The sequence below is a fragment of the Lithobates pipiens genome, unplaced genomic scaffold (genome assembly GCF_037356315.1).
Source record: "Lithobates pipiens isolate NorthernLeopardFrog02 unplaced genomic scaffold, aLitPip1_a1.2 Scaffold_19, whole genome shotgun sequence".
In the NCBI taxonomy this organism is placed as follows: Eukaryota; Metazoa; Chordata; class Amphibia; order Anura; family Ranidae; genus Lithobates; species Lithobates pipiens.
This window is the reverse complement of record NW_027507764.1, coordinates 557243863-557267839: the sequence shown is the minus strand read 5'-3', so window position 1 is coordinate 557267839 and position 23977 is coordinate 557243863.

Sequence of the window (23977 nt, the reverse complement as noted above, 5' to 3'; positions counted from 1 at the left end):
GCTCGCTCTTCTCAGTCCTTTCAGATTTTCAGTGCATTCTGTTAGGTCGTTTTGACCAGCTGACCGTTTTTTAGCCATGTTGCGGGTATGTACGAGTTCATGCTGTGCAGGGGCTTGGTGTTGAGGTTCTTACTTTGACCCAAGCCCAGTTCATGAACAGGGCGGGGAGGAGTTCATGAAGGAAGAATTGGTTGCTCCAGCATGACTAATTCTCTCATATGAATTTATTGTGGGAGATCCGTGAGAATAATCCTGATGATTATCTCCGGATGACGGACCCCGTTTTTCAGCTTTGCTGTCCCCTTATATTAGGAAGCAGGATACCTGCATGCAGCAAGCCATCACTCCTGAACAGAGGCTAGTCACCACGTTGCGGTACTTGGTGATAGGGAGAAGTCTGCAGGACATCAAGTTCTTGACAGGCATCTCCCCCCCAGGGTCTGGGGATCATTAGTCCAGAGACCTGTTCTGCCATTAGCCCACGTACACACGGTCGGAGATTTTGGCAACCAAATCCGTCGGATTTAGTCCGACGGATTGTGTCCGAAACTGTTGCATACACACGGTCGGGCCAAGTTGGCGAAAAATCCGATCTTTCAGAACGTGATGACGTAATTTCGTTACGATGGGACTAGATTCAGGCTAGTAGCCAATAGCTTTGATGTAGGAATTTGATCTGAGCATGCGTGGCACTTGGTCCGATGAAAATGCTCTACACATGATCGGATTAGGTCCGTCCGGCCCAGTTGGTCGGGAAATATTTCCAACATGTTGGAAAATTGGGTCGGATGGAGATTCGGACGGATTCAGTCCAATGCATACCACACACAGTCGGATTATCCGACGACACGGTCCGATAGGACACATTCCGACGGATTCTCCGACCGTGTGTACAAGGCTTTAGACAGGTCCTGCAGAAGGACTATATTAAGGTTAATTTTCTCCTTGAACATCACATTCTATGTATTTAATGTTTGCTAATGTATTGCATTTCTTTCATCATTCCCCAATTATCATGATTGTACTTTTGTCCTCATGCAAGCTGGAATTTTTTAAAGTTCCTTTTTTGTCCTTTCAACATATTTGCCTTCACTAGCATGCTATCCTGGGTGCATACACACCTAGCCTAGTCAATTAACAATGTATTTTGTCAGCTCCATTGTACTGCTTTACCCTAAACACCCTCTAAAATGTGTCCAAATGTTATTTTTGTCCTTAAATTCAGGCAGAGTGCAAGAGGCTTTTTTTGGGGGTCCCAAACTCATTTGGACCCCCCCCCCCCCCAAACTGCTAAGTCATCAACCAATACCAATCCTCTGTCTGCTGACTTTGCCAAACCCATACACACTATATCTACCTCTTTTGTACAATGTGTATTTATATTTTTGTATTATGACATTTCTTACCTGTCCAGTGGGCTTCCAATAGTGTAAGTAAGGAGGGGCTGGCCAAAGTACTCCACATTATGTATGCATTCAGCTCTCAATGAAGTAGAGAGGGTTACCTGTCCAAAACATCCCCCCCCCCCTCCTAAAATTTTTACAATGGGCCATCAGAGGGTGTGAGGAATCTGATAAGTGTACCTTATATTTTTGTCTTTTAATACTCCTTAAAATCAATGTTATACTGATGTTGGCCAAGAATGTGTATGGCTAATCTGCTTGCAATGTTATGTGCAAAAGTACTAATTTATTTTTTCTTGTTTCACTCCACAGTTTCCTTCAACGCCACAGGAATGGCAGACTGTGGCTTCCCAATTTCCCCAGCGTTGGGACTTTCCCAACTGCGGAGGGGCAATCAATGGGAAACATGTCCACATTGTCCCACCCCCCCAACTCGGGGTCATACTATTACAACTATAAGGGGTTTAATAGTATAGTGATGTTGGCGGTGGTGTCGGCGACATACAAGTTTTTGTATGTGGACGGGGGGAAGAATGGCCGGATGTCAGATGGTGGAGTCATTGCCCAGACTGAGTTCTATAGAGCTCCAGAGTGGTGGCTTGGGATTGCCACCTCTGGAAGACAACGCGGCTGGTCTACCATTCGTCCTCGTCACTGATAAAGTCTTTGGCCTTGGTGAACACCCGATGCGGCCATTCCCCATGAGGACCCTCACCCCGGACCAGAGGGTTTTTAACTACTGGCTGGACAGAGCCAGAAGAGTGGTGGAGAATGCTTTCAGTATAATGGCCAGCCGGTTCCGCCTATTCCTGACGCCAATCAACATGGCGGAATATAAATTAAACCATATAATACTTGCATGCTGCATTATGCACAACTTTCTCAGGAGAAATGCTATGAACTATGTGGCCTCAGTTGGGCCTGAGGCCGGATTTCCAGAACAAACAACCCTGACAGCACTTCAAGCTGGCCATCCTGGCTTGCCCCCCCAAAGCGCCCGCAAGGTCCGTCAAAAATATATGGAATACTTTGCAGGTAGGGGGGCCATTGATATGCCAGCAAATGTTTGAAAAACATTTTTAAAATACATTTTTATTTTAAACTGAAATAAAATTTAATTTGATTTACTGCTTGTGTTTCTTTTAGCTGTCTCCTAGGTTCTCCTATGGGCTTTTCTTTTTGGCCATTTTCTTCAATAGTGCAAACGTAATTTATTTAAAACATGAGGTGAAAATCTCTTCTTCAGCTAACTATTATGTTGTGGGTCTGCTACACAAACACACCTTGTTTTTGTTGTTAATGTATGTAATGAGAGGAGGACGGAGTAGCGTAAGCATTGATCGTGATAACCAAGGTACAATTTTAACTTGGGGCATCAGTGGCCTATACTGCTTATAGATTGAGGCCTATATTGGGACAAGATTATGAGAGTTTAGCCTGACATTAGGGTTTGTCTTGTGTTGTGTCTTTCAGATAAAATGGATCAATTCAACGATCACGACTTCCTCCCCCAATTCATTGGTATGTACAGAGAGCTGCCCTGTCTGTGGCAGACAAAAACCCTTTTTATTCTAATAGACTAAAGAGGCAGGCAGCACTGGATCAATTGCTGGAATTGGTGAAGCTGCAGATCCCCACAGCAACCATCCCCTATTTGAAGTGAAAAATTGGTGGCCTGAGGAGCACTTACAATAGGGAGCACAAGAAGGTCCAGGATTCCCAGAGATCAGGAGCAGAAGCAGATGACATTTATGTCCCCAGGCTGTGGTACTATGACAGACTGCGATTTCTGTAAGACCATACTGAAATCAGGCCATGACTCTCAACCCTTCCTTCCACGCTTCCTTCCACCTCAGCTGAGGCTTTTCTGACGTCCAATCTGGGCCGCCCACCCAGGAAGAAGATTTGGAGGAGCACAGCTTGAGTCAGGTATAGCACTTTTCAACATATTTCTCAACATTGTGTGTGATTGATGAATAATAAACTAAAACTATATCCCATTTTCATACACAGGAAAGCCTCAGCCAGGAGGAGGCTGTGGAAAGTGGCAGCCAGGAGGTGGCGGGGTAAGTGGCAGCCAGGAGGAGGTGGCTGGGTCCAGTAGCCTGACCGAATCCCAGATCCCTCCCCTCCTCCTTCAACCAAAAAGGAGCAGGAATGTGGAGGAGTTAGCACTTGGGTTAATTCGGCAGGCTTCTGCGGCCCTCAGAACCCCCCCAATATTCAAGAGGCCTATGCCTGCATGGCTGTCAGCAAACTGCGGGAAATGGAGATGGCTCAACGCCTCTTTTGTGAGGAAGTGATCTATCTGGCCCTAAATAAGGGGTTGAGGGGTGAACTCACAAGCAAAACCCAGCTGTGTGAGTTGGACCATCCTCCCCCTCTTCCACCTCTTGCCACAACTCCAAGACCAGAGCCACAGCCTGCAAGCAAGCATGGAAGCAAGTGTGGAAGTAAGACAAGAAAGTGATGGCCTGGGTTCAGTCTGGTCTGACAAAAGACGCAGGCTATTGTATGACAACAGCCTCGGGACAAATATGTCATCTGCTACTGTTCCTGACCTCTCTGAGTCCTGGACCGGATTGTGCTCCCTATTAAATGGACTCCTCAGGCTACCAATTTTGCCTGTCTAATAGTTGATGTGTGCCCTGGGGTACAAAGCCTTTCGCCAATTTCACCAGTTTATCCAGCGTTGCCTTCCTCTTTATTTTGTTATGACCCCTAATAAATGTCTATTTTTATTCACAAATACTTGCCTATGTGTTTTTCTTCAAAAAGGACAGTTTGTTTGCGAGTAGGCAGGTACATTTCAAAAATACAATGTCAAATTAACAAGGGACACCAACCGACCTCCTTGAGGTTAAAACATACAATATAATAATGGTGTTGTGGTAACTTGACACAACAAACGACAACAAATATTATGGAGATCACTAGAAAAAAAAAATCAGGAGATCTTTATCAAAACAAAAAAAAAAGTAGATCACTTTAAAAAAAAAATTATAAACATTATTCTGGAGGTCTGGCGAAAAAAAAAAAAGATTATTCAGGAGATCACACGAAATAATAAAGAAATCAGTTTGTTGGGAACTCTTTATGACTATCAGCAGCAAAACAACTTCATTATTCTAGCATTATAAAGAAAATGCGCTGCATTAAAAGATTAACAAATTTGCAGCGTGACGGATGTGCTATCTCCATTACAAATGCTAGTTTTACTTACAGTTTCAAATTTGGATATCCAGCATAAGGCAAAGACCAAGGGGTCACAGACAAGCTGAACGCTGAAGCAATCCAAACTGTGACGTCACCCGGCTTCTCCTGACACGTTGCGTCACTGGCATGTGACTTTATCAAGGGCCCTACCTAGGAGGGTGCTACATCTACTAAACTTTATTTCTTTTTATCACATTGGGTCAATGTGATGCATTTTTGGTGACAGGTTCTCTTTAATAATGTCATCATGTGCAACAGGCAGGAAGAAGTGTTTCCTCAGTCACCTGTCCTCTGGTGAAATTACTGCAACATTGCAACTTTGTAGCAAGTAAAGACTGCAGCAGGGCCTGATCTTTGGAATCTTTTACTTTAGAAAAAGTATTTTTATTGCTTCCTGAATCTTCATTCATAGGAGACACTGCAAAAAAAACAGCCAAGTATAACATTTCGAACAGCTAGGGCAGTGGTCTCCAAACTGTGGCCCGGGAGCCAGATGGGGGCCTTTGCTTGCTTTTATCTGGCTTTCGGGTGCTATTTTATTCACTAACACCAATGAAGAACACAATTCCTCCCAAAGACACCAACAATGGGGTGGACAAGGTGAGGTCCCTCTTTAGCAAAGAGGAAGTGCTGCTGATTTGTCGGCCAATGTGGATTCAAGTTTGAAGCAGCATAGTGGAAGGAATCTACATCTGATATAGATTACTACCTGTCCTTTGAGAGTCCAACAGAGATTGCTAAGGACCAGTGAGGATTATTCTTGAAGGGAGAGTTGCACTGTGTGCAAGGCGTGTTTTTGACCCCTTGCAGGGTCTTTCAAGGAGGTGAGCGAGCATTGCACTATGGATATGGAGGTTGTTTGAAGCAGGAAAAAAACTCACTTCTTCCTGCATGCTAGTGTAGCACTAACTCCCGAAGGAGCTTCTGGTTGTTTTTGGGCTTAACGTTCGTTCTCCTTGTTGCACGTCTAGAGGATGTCCCGTGGTAGATGGCCCAGTAACTTGAGACTGACAATAGATCCACTTGAATGGATTTTATTTGCAAAACTCGGGATCAGAGGGTTGGAAAAGCAAGTTCAGGTACTCTTAGTGTCAAAGTCCAAAAACATTAAAGAACTCTCTTACTTTGACTGCATTCAGAGAATAGCCATTCGCAGCTGGATGATCACTCAGGTTGGACAATCCCTCTCCCACAAGGCCTAGCAGCCAACTTGGTGCTTACTCAGGAACAAAGTCTTTGCCACAGATGTTGTTGCAGAACATGTAGGGAAACTAAACTTGAAACACTTGTAGGATACCTGGATCTTACAGCCAGCTCAGCGATATCCACAAGACCGGATTCTCTCGGTTACTTCAGCCCTTCCAGGCTCTTGTTAAGAAAACCAATCCACACATGGTGTTCTTCTAAAGAGTCCTCCCCTGGAATGCTTGAAGTACACTGGGTCTCTCCCGAACCGGAGACGGCACCCAACCACCTCAGAATCCTCCTTTAGTTTCCTTGCCTTGGGCTAGCTAGGGACTGTCCCTGATTTGGAGCAATGTCCCTCTGTCCCTCTTTGCTCCTCATTTGTCCCTCATTTTGGTCTGATCTATATAGTTGTATATAAAATGCACTGCTTATCTATCAAACAGTGTTTCACAGTGTTAAATCTTTCATTCAATCTCTAAATTGCTGCATTTGTAAATTCCATAAGCTAATATAAAGGAATAGTAGTGGTAAAAAAAAGCACTTGTGGGTTTAACCAATCATTTTTTTTGTTGTACAATTCTCCTTTAAGGGGCGTGGCAGGGGTTGTGTTCTATGCCTACATACTTTTGCTGATAGGTGTCCCTCGTTCCCATCTCAGAAAGTTGGTAGGTGTGGGGACGTACTTGGACATTCCAACATGACAAGGTTACAAAACACAAGGCCAAGTCGTCCTGTCATTGGCTACAACAGAATAAAGTGAAGGTTCTGGAGTGGTCATCTCAGTCTCTTGACCTCAATATCATTGAGCCACTCTGGGGAGATCTCAAATGTGCAGTTCATGCAAGACAACCCAAGAATGTACAGGAACTGGAGGCTTTTTGCCAAGAGGAATGGACAGCTTTACCATGTGAGAAGATAAAGAGCCTCGTCCACAAATACCACAAAGGACTTCAAGCTGTCATTGATGTTAAAGGGGGCAATACACGGTATTAAGAACTGGGGTATGTAAACTTTTGATCAGGGTCATTTGGGTAGTTTCTGTTGCCATTAGACATGTGCAGAGTAAAATATTTAATTTCGGAATTTCGTTTTCGTCCGAAAACTTAATTTATTTAGTTACTCCTGAAATTCGTTTTTATTTATTTCGTTTTTCGTTCAAAAATTGCATTCGTCCGAAAATCCACATGAATTACGGTCGAATCTGTCTTGGAAGGCTTATGGTGTCTGTCGAATGTATAAAGAAGATTCAACGGAGCTAACTATATAGCATACTTTAGAACCCTATTAAAGTCTATGGGACTCCAACGTTCAAAATCTAAAGTGCTAATTTTAAAGGCTAATTTGCAAGTTACTGTCCTAAAAAGTGTTTGGGGACCCGGGTCCTGCCCCAGGGGACATGTATCAATGCAAAAAAAAGTTTTAAAAACTGCCGTTTTTTCGGGAGCAGTGATTTTAATAATGATTAAAGTGAAACAATAAAAGTGTAATATTCCTTTAAATTTCTTAGGGGGGGGGGGTTGTCTATAGTGTGCCTGTGAAGGGGCGCATGTTTCCCGTGCTTAGAACTGTCCCAGCACAAAGTGTCATTTATGCAGGAAAAAAAGTCCTTTAAAATCACTCGCAGCTATTATGAATTGTCGGCTCCGTAATACAGAGAACACTCATTGAAAGTCATTGATAAAAAAATAAATAAATAAATAAATAAAAAAGCGTGGGGGTCCCCCAAATTCAATTACCAGGCCCTTCAGGTCTGGTATGGATATTAAGGGGAACCCTGCCTCAAATTTAAGAAAAAATTTGACGTGGGGTTCCCCCTAAATATCCATAACCAGACCCTTCAGGTCTGGTATGGATATTAAGGGGAACCCTGCGTCAAATTTAAAAAAAAATTGATGTGGGGTTCCCCCTAAAAATCCATACCAGACCCTTTATCCGAGCACGCAACCTGGCAGGCCGCAGGAAAAGAGGGGGGGACAAGAGAGCGGCCCCCCCTCCTTCCTGAACCGTACCAGGCCACATGCCCTCAACATTGGGAGGATGCTTTGGGGGTCCGTGACCCCTCAAAGCACCTTGTCCCCATGTTGATGAGGACAAGGGCCTCATCCCCACAACCCTGGCTGGTGGTTGTGGAGGTCTGCGGGCGGGGGGCTTATCAGAATCTGGAAGCCCCCTTTAACAAGGGGACCCCCAGATCCCGCCCCCCCCCCTGTTTGAAATGGTAAGGGGGGTACAAAAGTACCCCTACCATTTCACAAAGAAAGTGTAAAAAATGGTTAAATAAAACAAACACACTTTTGAAAAATTCCTTTATTAAAAATAAAAAAAATAAAAAAAAGATTCCAGCGGCGGTAATCCACTCTTGCTATCCAGCGACGGACGATCATAAAGGGGGCTTCCAGATTCTGATAAGCCCCCCACCCGCAGACCTCCACAACCACCGGCCAGGGTTGTGGGGATGAGGCCCTTGTCCTCATCAACATGGGGACAAGGTGCTTTGAGGGGTCACAGACCCCCAAAGCATCCTCCCAATGTTGAGGGCATGTGGCCTGGTACGGTTCAGGAGGGAGGGGGGCCGCTCTCTCGTCCCCCCCCTCTTTTCCTGCGGCCTGCCAGGTTGCGTGCTCGGATAAAGGGTCTGGTATGGATTTTTAGGGGGAACCCCACGTCAAATTTTTTCTTAAATTTGAGGCAGGGTTCCCCTTAATATCCATACCAGACCTGAAGGGCCTGGTAATTGAATTTGGGGGACCCCCACGCTTTTTTTATTTATTTATTTATTTATTTTTTTATCAATGAGTGTTCTCTGTATTACGGAGCCGACAATTCATAATAGCTGCGAGTGATTTTAAAGGACTTTTTTTCCTGCATAAATGACACTTTGTGCAGGGACAATTCTAAGCACGGGAAACATGCGCCCCTTCACAGGCATACTATAGACAACCCCCCCCCCCCTACGAAATTTAAAGGAATATTACACTTTTATTGTTTCACTTTAATCATTATTAAAATCACTGCTCCCGAAAAAACGGCCGTTTTTAAAACTTTTTTTTGCATTGATACATGTCCCCTGGGGCAGGACCCGGGTCCCCAAACACTTTTTAGGACAGTAACTTGCAGAATCTTTTCTCTCTGTCAAATCTTTTTTCTCTGTCGAATATTTTCTCTATATAATCTTGGACTAATAGAGGTAAGGTTAAGCACATTCGACCACAGGTTCTATAGACACAGATTGTTGTCAGAGTCATGTCGAATCTCCTATTCTATATCGAACTGTTGTAACAATGAAAACGAAAATAAAGCCTTTATTTATGTCGGATCTTTCGTTTTTCGGATTTTGTGCTTTCGTTATCGTTTGTCAAAACGAAAACGAAAATAGCTGAAATTCGGACGAAAATGCATTCGGACGAAAACGAATGCACATGTCTAGTTGCCATTATGATTTTAAAAGAGTAAAAAAAGAGTAAAAGAGTAAATACAGTTGATTGATAATAAAAGGGAGGCCCGGAATAAAGGACAGAAAAAGGAATGGATGGAGGGCCGGGCATGACTGATGTTTTAAGTAGGCAAGTCAGAGGTTAAGTAGAACATGGTGAGAGGAGGGGGTGGGGTTTTGTGGAAATTAACTGAGGGGGTGGAGCGGTATAAAGGAGGGGGAAGAGCCTCCATCGGTAAGCGTGGGGACAGAAGGAAAAGGAAATTTCCCACCCACCCTCCCGAATTTAATGGCGATATTTGTGTTCATTTTCTTGTGGTGTTTTGTGTTGTCTGTGTCTACTTCTCTTTCAGGGTGTCGGTGATTCGAGTCGTCATAGCAGCAGTACCGGCGGCATCTTTGGTCTTTGACAGTGGCAAGTAACTGATGTGATGGAAGTGTGGGGGGGGGGGCTCATAGGTGGTATGTGCCCCCCTTTTTAGTGTATCCCAGCGGAAGGGTAGGCTGGGATACGGGATTGGTGGCACTGGGGGAAAGGGGATTGTCTCCGGGCTGATAAACGGCCGGAGGCCTGGTATGGTACATTTTGGTCCCGCAGTGTAATGGTGGAAAGTGTTAAGTCGAGGTACCGTCAAAGACCAATTGTCTGGGAGTTTAAAATTGACGTTGTAAATGGTATTTTATATATAGATATTATATATATTTTATATATAATTAATAAAAGTTATTTAAGTTTTGGTTGGATTTTGTTAATAAAGGCTGCTATGGCCATTTACACTCCAAAACTCCGGTGTGGTCTATTCAGGGCTGCTGATAGAAATCATGGGGCCCCGTACAGCCTACCTGACGGGGCCCCCTTCAGCTCCACCCCTGGCCCCTGCCCGTGGTCCCTCCTTCAGCCCCGCCCCGTCCCAGCCCCTCCCCAGACCCCGCCTTGAAACAAAGTGCAGGTTTGTCTACAAGTGATAGGCATGGCTGGCACTGTCTGCAGCACATTACGGCATTGGCGGCACTGTCTGTAGCACATTACGGCATTGGCGGCATGGGTGACACTGTCTGTAGCACAATAAAGCATGCGCTACCGGCAGACAGTGCCACCAATGCTGTAACGTGCTGCAAACAGTGCCAGCCATGACACTGATGGCATAATGCATGTGCTACTTGCTGACAGTGCACCCGTGCCGCCAATGACATATTGTGCTGCAGACAGTGCCACCCAATGCCGCCAATGGCATAATGCCATTGGCAGCATGGATGGCACTGTCTCAGCAGGCATCACATGCGTTATGACATTACCGTCATGGGTGGCACTGTCTGCAGCACAATATGGCATTGGCAGCATGGGTGGCACTGTCTGCAGGCAGCACATGTCTTATGGGCCATAACGCATGTGCTACCTGCAGACAGTGCCACCCATGCCACCAATGCCATATTCTGCTGCAGACAGTGTCACCCATGCTGCTAATACCATAATGTATATACGCTGCTGCATCAGTAGTAGATCTTGAATTCCCCCCCAAGCAAGCACACACCTGTGTCATTTTTAGCTGGGCTCCATGAGGCACTTCTTCCCTGATCCTGCTGCGCTGCTGCCTGGACTGGAGTGTCCAACTGTCCACAAATGATTCCATTCAGATGCGATCATGTCAGCTACTTATTTTTTGTGTTCTACCAGTCTGCCACCGCCGCTCCCCTTACTGGCACTTCTCGCAAGAGGAGGCGGAGGAATCACTCCACGGTGCCAAGGGGGACGGCACGATAGAGGACACACTGGCTGGGACTTGAGCCACAGCCAGCATGGAGAGCGGGTGCAGAAGAGGTATTCTTCCGCACCCGAAATAGAGGAAATAGTCCCTCCCCTGCCGCCACCTAGTCTGCAGATAGCTATCTGCAGAAAAAAAAAAAACGTAAAAATAACCGGGGGGTGGTGGGGGCTATTTGGTTGGTAGTTGAGCCGGATCGGCCATGGCTGGAGGATTTTTTTTATATTATTTATCTGCTCAGCTTGCCCGGGCCCCCCTGCTGGCCGGGCCCGGTACAACAGGGCCAGTCGTACTGGCCTATCAGCGGCCCTGGGTCTATTTATTGGGGTTAAGATGGGAGGAAAGGGGAAAAAGGGGGAACTAGGTAAAGGGAAGGTTGTGAGTAAGGGGTTAATGGAGAGTTGGTATTATCTTGAATACATTGGTCATGGCTTCAGCCAAACACTAACCATGAGTGAAAGAAAAGTTTGTGTTATCATTCATATTCTCAGAAAATTGGCCAAGAAATCATCAATTCTGCCAGGGTATGTAAACGTATGAGCACAACTGTATGTAAACACTGGCTTACATATCAAAGCCTTCCCCTTCTACTCACAACAGAGGAGGAGAAGAAGGAGACCACTGAGGGAGCAAGGTGGGCATCAGCAGATTCAAGTTGGAGGGGTTCCTAAATGTGATTGTGGGATCATTTTTTAACCCTTTCAGGGTCCACACCTTTCCAGTAACACCCTCCTTACTCCATCTTCACACTTTATGTGACCTGTGCATTAACCCCTTCACGTCCTCCTCCTCCTCCTCCTCCTGTTCTCTGACCTATGATTCTGCTGTATTTAGTGATTCATTACCAAGCTCCGTGATTAAACCCTCGCAATACCAGCTTCATCACCTCCAAAAAAATGTGGGGGGAAAAAGGATCACCTTGGAGTGTCTACTTTTTTTTTTAAAGGTTAATTTCAGGAGTGTCTGTACTGCCCTTGTGTTTTTATTTGATATATTTCATAAAAGAAAGTATGTTTTTTTCCCAAATGGGAAAAAAAACAATGGTTATTAAAATGGGTCATAAAAAAATGCTATAAAAATAAATTGGGTACAGAGTTGCATTATAGAGTGATTGTCAGTCAAACTATCTCAGCACTAAAAACTGAACAATGGCCTGATAATGAAAGGGCAATACAGTCCTGTACTACACATTTGACAAGCGGTGAGGAGGTGCTGTGTTGCCTCCCCACTGCCTGCCTTAGCCTCTTGATCCCTGCACTAGTGTGCTGCAACTACGTGCATTGAATGTGGTTGCGGGGGGCACGTACAGGGTGGCCCTATTCACTAGTGCCTGCAGACAGTAACCGGGTTATAATTCTTGTCGTGGTCGCTCAGCAAAGCATCGTGGATGTGGCATGAGTATACCCCTAAATAAACCATTCTTTGCCGTGCTAAAAAGTGACACAAAATATCCACGTGAAAAAAATAATCAAGCGTTTGTAGCAAATAATACCGGTCCCAGGATCGCATCCGTCAATGTCCTTAATCTGGCGTGAGTGGTGACGTGAGCACCGCCCTACGTGTTTTGTCACAACTGAGATAATCCGGGCATGGATCTCCATTTGGTTTCTTCACTATTTTGGATGGACTTGGGACTTTGACACTTTCTTCAGCTGGATTGTTTTCACATATGTATTATGTACATATATATTGTTCATTATATTTTACATTGGACTTATTTTTGGGCACACTACAATATTGGATTTCGGTCCATTGTATGTTTTTTTCATGTTGATATTGCAAAGTGCACTTGAAAGTGCAGTCACTGTAAATCTGAGGGGTAGATCTGAAATGAGGGGAAGCTCTGCTGATTTTATTATCCAATCATGTGCAAGCTAAAATGCTGTTTCTTATTTTCCTTGCATGTCCCCCTCGGATCTACAGCGACTGCACATCCAAGTGCACTTGTAGTTTGCACTTGTAGTGCAAAGTGTGTTTGCCTTTCATAAATAACCCCCTGTGTGTTACCTTTTAGCATGGCAAAGATTGGTTTATTTTTGATTTACAATTTATCTGATTTGTTTTTTGCCAGCTGCTTCTTCTTAGATCTGCCAGAGAGATATTTGCATGTTTGCCATGTGTATACCCCTGTCCGCTGCCTCAGAGGCTAAAGGGGGTAGCAATTTGGGGCAGTAAAAGTCCAACTCAACCTCAGGGTTTTATGAACCCCAACCACTAATGTGAACGAACCTCAAGGAATGAACGGAAGATTTTAAATTCTGATACCAAAAGAAAGCTCTGTCTTAAAAAATGCTATAACATTCATTTGGGTACAGTCTTTAATGACAGTTGTCAATTGTCAGTCAAACTATCTCAGGACTGAAAACTGAACAATGAGAGGGCAATACAGGCTGGTATTCAAGTAGGTAAAATGTCTCTAAGGGAGTGACTTGAGATCCGAATTTCTGCCACCAAACGAAAGCTCTGTCTTAAAAAAAAATGCAATAAAATTAATTTGAGTACAGTGCTGCATGGCAGAATTATTGTCAGCCAAACTATCAGAGCACTGAAAGCTGAACAATGGCCTGGTAATGAAAGGGCAATACAGGCTGGTACTCAAGTGGGTAAAATGCCTCTAAAGCCCATTACACACGATCAGATATTCTGCCAGCAAAAGTCCGATTTGAGCTCTTGGTCAGAAATTCCAACCGTGTGTATGCTCCATCGGACTTTTGCTGTCCGAATTCCAGCCAGCAAAAGATTTGAGAGCAGGTTCTCAATTTTTCTGTCAGAAAAAGTTCCGATCCGAAATTCCGATCGTCTGTACAAATTCTGACGCGCAAAATTCCTTGGCATGCTCAGAAACAATTCGACACATGCTCGGAAGCATTGAACTTCATTTTCTCGGCTCGTCGTAGTGTTGTACGTCGCCGCATTCTTGACGGTCAAAATTTTGTGTATGCAAGCCAAGCTTGAGCGAAATTCCGTCAGAAAAAACAAGATTTTTCCAACGGAAAATCCGCTCGTGTGTACGGGGCATAAGGGAGTAACATGAGATCAGAATTTCTGCCACCAAAAGAAAGCTCTGTCTTTAAAACCATGCTATAACATCAATTCCAGTAGAGTGTTGCATGGCAGCGTGATTGTCGGCCAAACTATCAGAGCACTGAAAACTGAACAATGGGCTGGTTGGTAATGAAAGGGCAATCCAGGCTGGTTCGCCTGTGGTTGACATAAGAACTGAGTTTCTAAACTCATGGCAAATCTTTAAAGCGCGAACAAATAAAATCTGTTTATATTAATAACTAGTTGTCACTGTCTTTTGTCTGCCGGTGTCACTTGCCGATTCCAGGCACAGCGGTATTAAGGGCCGTCCTGTTTGTTCCTTTCACAAGCTGTGTTTTGAAATCCGTACGCTGACAGTTTTTTCCATTTCCATTATCATTCTGACAATTACATTTTGCAGCTATTGTGCAGTCCTTAGAGTACCTGACAAATAGAAGGCTGTGACAACGAGGGGGAAAATTTGAAGAACTTTTACAAATTAAATAGAAATAAAAAAAAAAAAAAAAAGAAGAGGAAAGAAATTGCGCTCTCTCCATCACAATGGATCGTTCCCAAGTCTCCGGCATTCAAATGTAATCTCTCCTTCAGATTTGTTGCACAATCCACTTTAAAGACGCGGTTCTGGGAAATATAATACGTCTGGCGGTGAGGAAAACGCTTCTTCCACTTGATATTACCTATCCTATCTGACATGATTATGGCATTTTCTTGTCATTTTCTCAGTCACTCTGCATAACGCTTGTTCAGATGGATACCGAAAACATTACATTGCATATATTATATTTATATACCGTCTGGGCATAAGTGATTTTCAAAAGCAACTTTAGAGATCTATAATAGGCAGGGCGCTGTCATCTCGGTGCTAATATTTATTTTGTTATTTAATTCACTGCAGCCAGAATCAACAGTCATTTCTCTGTGCCTTTGGGTATACTGTAGCAGCTTCTTGCTTGCAGAAAACTGTTTTGGGCATAGGGGATTAAACAGTGCATTGAAAAAGTATTCATACCCTTGAAATTTTCCACATTTTGTCATGTTACAACCAAAAATGTATTGGGATTTTATGTGATGGATCAGCACAAAGTGGCACATAATTTTGAAGTGGAGGGAAAATGATAAATGGTTTTCAAAATTCTTTACAAATAAATATGTGAAAAGTGTGGGGTCCATTTGTATTCCGCCCCCCTGAGTCAATACTTTGTAGAACCTCCTTTCACTGCAATTACAGCTGCAAGTCTTTTAGGGGATGTCTCTACCAGCTTTGCACATCTAGAGAGTGACATTTGTAGCCATTCTTCTTTGCAAAATAGCTCAAGCTCTGTCAGATTGGATGGAGAGCGTCTGTGAACACAGTGGCGGTGCGTCCATTAAGGGCACGGGAGCGCCCCCCCTCTCCTACACTGCTCTAATCACCATAGATAGATTCATACATTGCATGAATCTATCTATGATCGCTGCTGACACCCCTATTCAGGTGCCGGGCATCTAAATTACACCGGCGCGGGTGTTTTTTGGAGCACCTGATTAGAGCCATAGGCACCCAAAAATGTGAGAAGCGGGCACAACGCTGTGCGTTTGCTTCTCACCCAGCAGTATGTTAGCAACATTGAACCTGCTCTCAGCCAATCAGGTTGCTGGGTCTGTGTTACCTGTCACCTGACTGGATGAAATGACAGGCGCTGCGATTGGCAGAGGACGAGAGGAGTAGCGGGCGGGAGAAGACATTGGGGTCGTGGAAGAAATGGAGGACACCAGACACCACTCATCGCCTGTCGCCGTCACCCACTGCCCACCCGAGACAAGGTAAGTGCCGTGCAGAAGACGAGGGGGGGCAGAGTGGCAGCACTTGGAGTACAGTGGCAACATTTGAGGCACAGTGGCAGCACTTGGGGCTCAGTGGCAACATTTGGGGTACAGTGGCAGCACTTGAGGCTCAGTGGCAACATTTGGGGGCACATTGGCAGCATTTAATGGACACAGTGGCGTTTAGTATGACTTCACAACACCCCCATCCGGTTTGGGGTTTGTCAGACCTCATTATCATAACACAGTGGACTATTACTATCGCATATAATAAATGACTGTACATCAAATAATTGTTTTACTTGGCACAAGGGATAAGGGCAGCTACAACAGAGCTAGTATTGGGAACAAAAGGGAGCTGTGTTAAACTGATCAATCCGTGAGACAATTATGATATAAAGGCTTATGTCCCACAGTGGGTGAGACCAATAAGAAAAGAGGGCTTCTTCCAGTGTGGATACAAAAAAAAGAATACCAAAACTCAATACATATCAAAGCTCAAGTGAAAAAATAACTAAAAAATAAATCCCAAAAATCAAATGACTAATTAATGAATACTGGCTCAATAAAAACAATGATTTAGCATATCAAACATAATCAGTGAAAAAAGAGTCCAATAATGATGAAGATAACCCAAAGGGTTAATGTGACCAATAGTGAAGAGTAAATATAATAAAGTCCATGTACAAATAATGGAAGAATGTAGACTCTTCTCAGGTGATAAAAATGACAAACACCCCAAAACAAGTGTGACCAGATAGACGTGCCTCCACCACAGTAAACACCAGAACGTGGTGGTCCCTTAGTTATAGGAGACCACAACAAGCAGATGGCTATCACCCCAGCCCGGGGTCTTTGGGAATAAACTGGACTCCTCAGCCTCAGTGATGATGATCTCCACACAGATTAGATCAAACACGGAAATAGGATCCCTGTTTTATTGGAAATTTCCCCAGCAGAAACCAACACACAAAGATAGCAGCAGGCATAGAATCCTCCAGTTGGAAGTTTCCTGGATCCTGGAGGACACTACTCATAGCACCGATCTTAAGGAAACTCTCCGGTCTGTGCATCAGCTTTTTTCTTCTTTGTAGAGCTAGTAATGGATCTGGGTTTAGTGGTAGGGAAACTGCTTTTTCTGGCCTTGAGAGAACTATACACCTTTTGGCAAGAGTTGGTTCAGACATGTTGGTATTGGTTGGATAAACAGGCAATCATCTCCTTGTGCCTGCCATCTTGCCAGTCCATCTAGCCACTCTTCCTTCATTACTTTATCTGACTTGCTGTCACAAACATTAATGCCTTTACATGCTTTGTCAACCAGCAAGCTCTAATCCTGTCCATTTTAATTTCATCCTATGCCGCTCGCCATTATTGCTTTACCTCCAGGCTCATTTTCCAATGTTTTTTTGCCTATTTTCATTTGTGGGTTTAATCGATAACCTGTTCACTGCCAGCCTTTAGATATCTGTCATTGAAGTTTCAATTAATCTTCTTTGAAAGCTTCATCTTGGAACAAAGATCTGCTCTGCTATGAGTGATGCTTCTCTACCTCTTCTGCAAACCGTTAGTGCAGATTTGATAGAATACAATAGCTGCTATCATGCCCTCATAGGCACTTCACTCAATTACTTTCCAGGAGTGAATGGAAAGCTAAGCTCATAGCACTATGTTAAGTGGTTTTCTGAGGACACAAGAAACACAAATGTAGGGCCGATGTCTATTCAGCTGAGCTTGTGATATTATACTGGTATTGTGTCAAAAAAGGGGAAAAGAGATGTTGTTTGTATAAATAATGTGTAATTAAACAAAAATTCTACAATTCTGAAAAAATAGGGCTTGTTTTTGTCCTTGATTTTGACCAATCGGGCAGAGTTTATATACAGCTTTATACTACTGTAGCCACACTTTGCCTAATCGGTCTCTCCCTTATATTTCGGCGTTGTTGTGGTACCCTACTATCGCCACTGGGTGTCATTGACGCCTAGGACTATAGTTATATCTCCCACTAGTAGTCATGCTACAGTGGTGCATGCTGGGAGATCTTACAAAAGCTCAGATTGGCTTGGTGAGCTCTCTCTCCTCCAGGCCTCAGCCTGGGGAGGATGTGTTCAGAGCTTGTGCTGTGTAGGCATGAGCCCTATACACAGGTTTAGCTGAGTGGACCTTCCTGATCTGGGTTGGATGCTGGGTGGATGTTTGCTGGAGGAGGAAAGAGTGTCTGTTCCCAGAGAATCCTGGCCCTGTCCTGAAGTAATGGAGTCTGAAAGCATGGTTGCTACTGTAGACCTAACCATCTCTCTCTGAGGCAAAGTAATAAAACTTCAAAAAATCCTATAGTAACTGTCACCCTTCTTTGTCATGTAACACTCTCTACTGTGGCCATGGATCCACCATGAGGTACCATGAGGTAGTAGTGCTTCAGGGGGGGAATGAAGATGGTATTTTTAGGCCATATTCCAGCTTGGACTATATGAAATCTCTATGGATCTCAACTTGTGGGCAGGGTAGGGGTCATCTGGTGGTAGTCGCATCCTCTTTGTTTGCCTTCCTCGTTGGGTGCCAAGCAAGGGTCACCTTACATATGGAGTACCTAAAACAGATGATCTCTCTCTAGTTGTACTATACACCACAATTACTTGTGCATTTAAGAGGGACAGGCAGAGTCATTGCCCTCTCCATCTGCCCAACATACCACAGCTGCCTCACTCCCAGCAAAGGTGTGGAGCCCCGCCATGTATCTAAAGCATGACTCCATGTGTGCACTTCACTTAACTCTTCCATACCATTGTACTGGATGAGGGCCTCAGAGGTACAGATCTGCTCCCGTTGCTACAACATCTCCCTATCTGCAAGAGGCTATCTCACCTGTCACATGTACACACTTATTTCAGGCTGATAGAGGCACCTTTGTTACCCTTGGTAACTATTATATATTCACTCTATATTAAAGCGGTGTTCCAGACGGTAGCTGCTGACTTTTAATAAGGACACTTACCTGTCCAGGGAGCCTGTGATCTCAGCCCCCCCCCCCCCGGCCAATCCATCCATTGGATCGGGTGCAGGATCGGGTGCAGGCGCCGCCATTCCAACTAAGGGAATTTAAGCCTTGCGGCTTCACTGCCGGTTTCCGACAGCACATGCGCTAGTCACGCGGCGCTTTGTGAATGGCCAGCTTGTCTTCTGGGACACACACATGTCCCAGAAGACAGCGGGGGGCTCACTGCAGAAGAGGATGTGACATCCTCGGCCGCGGCCCAGCTGGATCGGAAGTACTCTTAGTACTTCCAAAAAAGGTAAGTTAGAAAGTAAACTTTTTTTTTTAAATATCCAAAAATGAGGGGTGGAGAGGTGGTCTTAAGTTTAAGACCACCTCTCAAAATTGGGTGGAACTCCGCTTTAACTTTTATACCGTAATCTTCATACCCCAATGCACTTAGTGACCCAAGCTGTGGACTATAGAGTAGACAAGGCAAAGGCAAAGTTTCAAAAGCTTTACTTACATATTTAGCATGATGGCATTCACAGGTAAAAGTTCAACATAAAATGCAGTCTTGTCCTAACATATCTAGTCCCTAACTCAGGCTTGTGGCTGCACCCAGCATACCTGCAAAGGATGAAAGTTTATACTTGGTAGAGTTCATAGTAGGTTTTTTTAGGAGGAACTGCATGTTCCAGCAGTCTCCTCTAATAGCTGGGACTCCGATCCCAACATGGCACAGATTATGTGACGAGCAACGGCGACGAGCAGTACATCTCTCTAGCTCTAAGTCCGTAACCCCAAGCCTCCTCACACTCTGTGTGCACCTTGGGTGTGGACCGCTGTTCCTTTTATATCACACAGAACCAGTGGGTCAGACCCAGTGAAGTCTGCCAAAAATAAAACCTAGGAACATAATTAACACTTACCTTCCCAACTGAGGCAGCATTAACCTGTACCTGCCTATAAGCAAATCTCTTAATTAAAAAAGGAGCTCCAGCTGCTGTACTCACACTATATATAGCCTTGTTCACTGGAGACTTACCTGGTCACCATTCTAGCACTGCTCCTCTTCTGGGTTAAATGACTATCCACTTCCTGTGACCCCAGAGTATCAAGGCTTCATCAGACAGGCCATATTACTTTTTCCAGATTTTATTCAAATTTATTCACTTCAGATACTAGACCAGGGATATGCAATTAGTGGACCTCCAGCTGTTGCAGAACTACAAGTCCCATGAGGCATAGCAAGACTCTGACAGCCACAAGCATGACACCCAGAGGCAGAGGCATGATGGGACTTGTAGTTTTTTGCAACAGCTGGAGGTCCGCTAATTGCATATCCCGTACTAGACCATACCCTCAATCATGTCATGCCCACCATCTGTAACATGGCACCTGTACTTTTGCTTGCAGGAATTTTATAAGGGCAGTTGGTCACCATTCCACCAATTACTCACAGGTGCCATCAAGGCAATCCTATCTGAAGCATATGGGTTACCTTGAACACACACCAGAGATATGCTCCCCCATCCCCCACTTCTTAAAGTGGTTAGAAACACTTAATTTTTTTTTATAACAAAGATGTCATACTTACCTGCTTTTGTGCAATGGTTTTGCACAGTGCAGCACTGATCCTCCTTATCTCAGGTGCCCCACTGGCACTCCTGACTCCTTCCCCTGCCGAGGGGCCCATAGCAAGCTGCCTGTTATGGGGCATTCATGCAGGCTTGCTCTCGAGCCAGCTTTGTGTGTCTATTGACACAGAGCGCAGCTCAGCCCCACCACACTGACTGTAATTGACAGGAGCCATTGGCTGTCTCTGAGCCTATGGGAGCCTCCACATCGCTTGATCAAGATCGGGCTCAAGTTAGCCTTTAGAACCACTCTAAATATCAGCTTTTGGTTACAATAATTCTGTAGGGAAAAGGTTATTAACTTTAGATACCTTACCCGCAGCTTCCACCCTTTATGTCTTGGAGAGGGTGGTGTCATCATCTTTCCGGCTAAATCCTGGGAAATGCTGAGTATCCTAAATGGCATGAAAAGATGTATCTGCATTGTGCTGTAGGTTTTGAAACATAGCATAGCTATGGCATGTATCATATGTATATGCTGTATGTATCATCAGGGCCGGCATTGGGGGGGACAGCCAATAAATCCGTAAGGGTCCCTGGGGTTCAAGGAGCCCACCTGGGCCAGGAGAAGGCAGGAGCGGGTGAAGGGGAGCCGTGTTATGTACTATAGTAACAATCTCTGTAGCTTCTGCTGCTCTATGTCAGACATCAAGCTCTTTACTGCCACTTCTGGCTACTATGTGCATGTGCACCCCTCGTGTGAGCTGCCTGTACTGTTATGTAGTGTGATCAGGCATGTACTGGCCATTGGGACTACAGGGAGTTTCCCGGTGGGCCGATGGCTCAGTGGGCCAGTTTCAGTGACAAAGTAATGGCTGCGCGGCTCGTCCTCAACTCCACGCAGTGATGTGAGAAAGATGAGAAAAATACAGAGGAGAATAAGTGAAATAATAAAAGAGGTTAGTGAGGACTCCTTACGTTATGCTACTTATGTTTTTTTTTTTTTTTTGCACAATTGCGTATAGTTTTATATACTGTTTTTGTGCTTGTTTGCAAAATTAAAGTGGGCTGGTCTGGATGAAGTCCAGGGCCAAATTTTTGTCCCAGTCCAGCCCTGAGTGTGATTGGCTCCTCTGTGTCTCAGCAACATGTCAGCTTTGTTGAAACAAGAACTGAGACTAGGTAAGAAGATCACCTTTACAAATAGGGGCTGTGAAGGGGCTGTGTGTGTACGAGGAGGGGCCAGAGCTTTGTGTGTTTACTGATTTGTGTATGTGGAGGGCTGACATAAATACAGGTGTGAGGGGGGCTGACATATATACAGGAGTGAGGGGGATGACATATATATAAGTGTGTGGCGGGGGGCTGACACATATATACATATATATATATATATATATATATATATATATATATATATATATATATATATATTAAAGAGTGAGTATATATATATATATATATATATATATATATATAAAAGAGTGAGTGGGCTGACATATATTCAGGTGTGAGGGGGGCTGACATATATACAGGAGTGAGGGGGGTGAGGGGGGCTGACATATATACAGGTGTGAGGGATGGCTGCCATATATATATAAGAGTGCGGAGGCTGACATATATACAGGTGTGAGGGGGGCTGATTATATACAGGAGTGAGGGGGCTGACATATATACAGGTGTGAGGGGGGCTGACATATATACAGGTGTGAGGGATGGCTGACATATATACAAGAGTGAGGGGGATGACATATATACAGGTGTGAGGGGGACTGAGATATATACAGGTGTGAGGGATGGCTGACATATATACAGGAGTGAGGGGGCTCACATATATACAGGTGTGAGGGGGACTGAGATATATACAGGAGTGATGGGGCTGACATATATACAGGTGGGAGGGGGGGCTGACATATATACAGGAGTGAGGGGGGCTGACATATATACAGGTGTCAGGGGGCTGACATATATACAGGAGTGAGAGAGGCTGACATATGTACAGGTGTGAGGGGGGCTGAAATATATACAGGTGTGGGGGGGCTGACATATATACAGGTGTGAGGGGGCTGACATATATACAGGAGTGAGCGAGGCTGACATATGTACAGGTGTGAGGGGGCTCACATATATACAAGAGTGAGGGGGGCTGAAATATATACATGTGTGGGGGGGCTGACATATATACAAGAGTGAGGAGGGCTGAAAAATATACAGATGTGGTGGGGCTGACATATACAGGTGTGAGGGGGGCTGACATATATACAGGTGTTGGGGGAGGCTGACATAGATACAGGATTGAGGGGGGCTGAGTGGATACATGTGGTGGACAGTAGACGGTATGCGGATACGGTGGGATGGCCGTGGGCAGGCCCTGGGGAATGTTGGTGGTCAGGCTCGGAGGGCGCCCAAGCCTAAAGTTGTGTAAGGGGACCAAAAATTTCTGATGGCTGCCCTGTGTATCATATATGAAAGCATTTTCCAGGATTTCGCTGGAAGGAGGGTGCCACCCCCCCCTGCATTTTGGAAGTCTTGGGTTAGGTACAGTAAGTATGTGTACTAATATTTCATCCTCAATGTCTTTTTTTTTTAACTACAAGCTGCTATTTATGATGGAGAAGGAGTCCTAAAGTAGAAAGCCGATCTTACTTAAAAAAATAAATAAAAAAAAACAATATCACTTTATTGAAGGCCCAACATAAGCTCAAAATGATATACATTTTGAAAAACAGACATAAATACACGAAAACAATCCATAAAGCTGCAAATTAGTATACCGCTTTTATGATTATTTATACAGAAGTCCACACAACCAGTTTATCTATATTTAAACATTTTACTTTAGCAGATTTGGGGTTGGGTCCTCAAGTAGGTTCAGAACCAGCCCGACACTGTTTTTGCCATAAAACAGATTTGAAGCCTGCAGAACTTCTGTACAAAGTCATTCAATTATTCTCCAAGGAGAAATAAAATACAAAGTTAAATGTGTTTATGCCCATGACACTTCCCTCCAGCACAAGAGTATTCAGGTCAATACATTGATTGCTCCTATGTTGACTTGTTGTGTAAGCTCTTATGTAGGATAGATGTAGCTTCTGGCATCTCAGCAACCTCCATGTCCTTCATAGTTGGTAGGCAGTGTGCGCCCACAGCTTAAGTACAATCGTTCACAGCATTACTATTATGGTAGTATAATATTCTTATTCAATAGAATATAATAACAATAATATAATATTAATTAAATATTCGTATAATATATACAAATATAAAATGAAAACGTTGACTCTTCCGGCAAAAAAACATACAGTACTTACAATAACTGGGATATTCACAAACCTTCAAACATAAAAACTCACAATTCACAATATTCGTGAATTTAGATGTGCTGAGTTCAAAAATGAATTCTAATTATTTTTTTGTCAGTCGGGATTCCCAAATTGCTTTTGGGAGAAAGGGAGCAAAGCCCGCTCCAAAGGCTGCTTCTGCCTTATATCTGCTTTTGTGGTTGCCTGAGAACCCTTTGGGCTCTATCACAGACATCCCAAGTATCCTGTGAGGTGCGGGAGCCTCCC